The sequence below is a fragment of the Enhydra lutris genome, unplaced genomic scaffold (assembly GCF_002288905.1).
Source record: "Enhydra lutris kenyoni isolate GAN:26980312 unplaced genomic scaffold, ASM228890v2 scaffoldscaffold2, whole genome shotgun sequence".
Taxonomy (NCBI): Eukaryota; Metazoa; Chordata; class Mammalia; order Carnivora; family Mustelidae; genus Enhydra; species Enhydra lutris.
In genome coordinates this window covers 27,433,634-27,437,917 of record NW_019154086.1, presented here as the reverse complement: position 1 = coordinate 27,437,917, position 4,284 = coordinate 27,433,634, and the positions used below count along the sequence as shown (strand labels likewise).

Genomic DNA, 4,284 nt, shown 5'->3' with positions numbered 1-4,284 from the left:
TACTCCCGTCACCCTGCCTCCGGCCGCGCTCTGAGCTGACCGAGCCTGCGACCGGTTCAAGGTAACCCCGAGCTTAGAGCTTACTCCTCGGTTCTGTCTCTGTAGCCGGCTTCCCTGTTCTAATACCTGTAAGCTCTGCGACACTCAGACACCCCTGATCCTTCTGTGACCCTGCGGGACCTGTGAGGCCACGCTGACCCTGCGTGGGCTTCACCCCGGTTAAGCCTCTGGAGCAATGTCCCTCAGCGGAACAGACTTTTAAAAGTCCCGATTTTGTGCTCCGTTGCTCTGCCGCTTACTGGGAGCCGGCCCCTCCCCCCGCGGTCTATCTTCCCGTCGCTTTGGATTCACTTCTCCGCCAGTCCTACCTTTCAGAAAGTGGTTGATTTTCTGTTTCTAGAGTTGCTGTTCTTCTTCTCTTCGATCTCCCGTTGGATTTGTAGGTGTTTGCAATCTTTAGATAAGCTATCTAGCTGATCTCCCGCTACCTGAAGTAGTCTTAGCCTGCTACTTCTCCGCCATCTTGACTCCTCCCCCCCCAATTTTTTTTATTTTTGTAATTTAAGCAATAAATATTCAAACTTCCTTCTAAGCACTCTTTTAGCTATAGCCCAACAATTTTTTTTTTTAAGATTTTATTTATTTATTTGTCAGAGAGAGAGAGAGGGAGAGAGAGCAAGCACAGGCAGACAGAATGGCAGGCAGAGGCAGAGGGAGAAGCAGGCTCCCTGACAAGCAAGGAGTCCGATGTGGGACTCGATCCCAGGACGCCGGGATCACGACCTGAGCCGAAGGCAGCCGCTTAACCAACTGAGCCACCCAGGTGTCCCCCAACAATTTTTATATACTTGATTTTTATTTCTTTTATTCCTATATACTGTCTAATTTCTATCCAACTCCCCCTCCTCCCAGTGGTGAATTCTACCAAACTTTTTTTTTTTTTCTGCCAAGGTATAGTTGATACACAATGTTACTTAGTTTCAAGTGTATAACATTCAGTTGACTGGACAACTCTATACATTATACTGTGCTTGCCACATATGTAGCTATTGCCTGTCACCATACAACACTATCATAATACCCTTGACTATATACATATTATCTGTAGATTATTTGAAAATTATTGTTCTAGAATTTCCAACTGTATGGGGTTTTTCTGGATATTTTTTACTTTCCTTTTTGATTTCTAATTCAATTCCAGGGTGTTCAGAAAGCACACTCTGTATGATGTGAACTTTTAAAATTTTATTAGGCTTGTGTTATGGCCCACCATACAATCTATCTTGCTGAATATTTTATGTGTATTCCACTGTTATTAGGTAGAGTGTTCTATAAATATCAATTAGGCCAAGTAGGTTGATAGTGTTATTCAAGTCCTCTATATCTTTGCAGACTTAATGGTTGCTTGTTCCATTAATTACTAATATAGGAGTGTTAAGCTTTTCAACTATTATTATGGTGATTGGTACATTGTTGAATATTGGGATTTTGTTGTTCTTTATTTATTTTTTTAATAGATTGTTTGGTATTATTTTGTCAAATGGCCAAGTATGGAATCAGTTTGATCCCTTCAGGGAGTATTTTAAAGATTTATTAGGGTGGATTTGAATAGCCTTACTCTAGGGATAATTCAAATACTGTTTTATTATCAAGATGTTACTTCTCATGGCTCTCTAATGAATTTCTCGGATGATTGCTGAGGATTCCTAGTTCTGAATGGTAACTCAAATGTCTACCAACATGTTTGAACCCTTGAAATTACTAAACTGAGAGCCTGATCACTATCTTTTGCCAGGTCTCACAGAGTTTTTACTTTGTAGGTAGGTGGCCTCAGACTCAGTAAAGTTTCAAGGAGCCTTCTAGGTATTTACCAAAGACTCTTTTTCTTCATAGCCCCCTCCCTCTCTGAAACTCAGCAGCTGCCATCCTTGGCAGACTCCAGAACTCCAATCTTAAGCTCTTTTATTCATTAATATCACTGAATTCACACGGTCTCTCTTTTTTAACCAACCCTACACTAGCAGTCTAGAAATTGCTGAAAAGTCAGAGTGATGGTGTGGGTTACCTCCCTTATTTTCCAGCTTCCCATTTCATAGACTTGCATGCCTGTTTTTCAGTGCTTGAAGGAAATATTTTATTTATTTTGTCTAGAGTTTTCTTTGGTAATGGAAAAATGGGTCTGGAGTAATTCTTACTCCATTGTGGCTGGAAGCAGAAATTCATACTTTTAACACAATTTTAGTAGTTTTAAAATTTAATTTGGTCTGTAGATATTTCTCCTTTTTATTTCAGAATAAATTTATATACATTCGTCTCTTCTTTTTCTTATCAATACTCTAGATGTTTGATTATCTTTTTAAATAAATAGTTTTTAACTTTTTAGATTTTAACTCTCATGAGTATGTGTTGTTCTTGCTCTTTATTTTACTCTCTCTCTCTCTCTCTCTCTCTTTTAAGCTAGGCTCAGTGTACTTTATTGATGGTACATGACAAGGTAGTGCTCCACAAGCCCTACCTTCCTTAGGGGGTCTGGTACGGAAACTGTGTAGATGTTGGGAGATTCTCAGTGTGTTGGGGGATGAGTTGGGGCAAGGACTCTCCAGCAGCTAAGAGCCTCTCTTTTCCTTCTGCTCTGACTGGGACTGAAGGTCCAGGGGGCTCTTACTCCTTGAGGGCCGGGTGGACTGTTAGTCCACCACCTATTTGTTGTAGCCAAATAAATTGTCATACCAGTAATGAACTTGACAAAGTGGTCATTGAGAGTAATGCCAACCCCAGCACTGAAGATGGAAGAGTGGGTGTCACTGTTAAAGTCTCAGGAGACAACCTGGTCAGTGTAGCCCAAGATGCCCTTGAGGAGGCCCTTAAATAACTGCTTTATCATCTTCTTGATGTCATCATATTTGACAGCTTTCTCCAGGCAGCAGGTTGGATCCATGACTGACACATTGGGAGTGGGACATGGAAGGTCACATCAGTGATCTTCCCATTCAGCTCGGAGGTGACTTTGCCTATGGCGTTGGCAGCACCTATAGAAGCAGGGATAATGTTCTGGTCAACCCCTCAGCCATCATGCCACAGCTTCCCAGAGGTGCTGTCTATGGTTTTCTGGATGGCAGTGATGGCATGGACTGTGGTCATGGGTCTCTTCACGATACCAAAGTTGTTGTGGATGACCTTGACCAGAAGGGCAAGCAGTTGGTGGTGCAGGAGGCCTTACTGATAATCTTGAGGGAGTTGTCATACTTCTTCTGGTTCATACCCATCACAAACATGGGGCCATCAGAAGATGCAGAAGTGATGATCTCTTGGTCCCACCCTTCAAGTGAACCCCAACCCCTTCATGATGGTGAAGAATCAGTGGACTCCATAACATACTCAGCACCAGCACCACCCCATTTAATGATGGTGGGATCTCGCCACTGGAAGATGGAGATGGGATTTCCATAGAAGATAAGTTTCTTATTCTCAGCTTTGATTGTGCTGTTGAATTTGCTCTGGGTGGAATCATACTGGGACATGTAGACCATGTTGTTGAGGTCAATGAAGGAGTCTTAGTCATTGATGGCAACAATATTCATTTTGTCAGAGTTAAAAGCAGCCCTGGTGACCAGCTACCCAGTATGGACAAATCTGTTTACTCTAACCTTCACCATTGTGTCTGAGGGACACCACTGGCCCTGCACCAGAAGATGAGGTTGTCTGTGGAATTGGGAGGAGCGGAAAGCCTCTTACATTTATAATTCATGAACTTCTTTCTTTGAATTTGCTCTCTTGCGCTATACCTATAATTGTGTCGAAAGCCAGATTTTTAGTTTTTCATCTTGCTTATTCTTTTTTTTTTTTTTTTTACATTTTTATTTATTTATTTGACAGAAAGAGATCACAAGTAGGCAGAGAGACAGGCAGAGAGAGAGAGGAGGAAGCAGGCTCTCCACGGAGCGGAGAGCCCGATGCAGAGCTTGATCCCAGGACCCTGGGATCATGACCTGAGCTGAAGGCAGAGGCTTTAACCCACTGAGCCATCCAGGTGCCCCTCATCTTGGTTATTCTTGATAAATGTGTTAAAAACTATAAAGTTTCCCAAAAAAAGTTTTACCAACGGCTTACAAATTTTGACATGTAGAGGGTTTTCTTTTTATTAGTATTAATTTTAATTGGTATTTTTAAATTTCATTGGTATTAATGTTCTGTCCAGATGTTGTAGGAGAAAATTGTCTCCTTGGATCTTCCAGTTTCTGGTGGCAGCTAACATTCTTCAGCTTGTGGCCTGATTACTCCATC

At 41.9% G+C, this 4,284-nt stretch overlaps 1 pseudogene; it reads right to left on the bottom strand.

Annotated features, from left to right (window-relative positions):
• Nucleotides 1-2,687: 2,687 nt before the first annotated feature.
• Nucleotides 2,688-3,511, bottom strand: LOC111149690 (annotated as a pseudogene).
• Nucleotides 3,512-4,284: the final 773 nt, after the last annotated feature.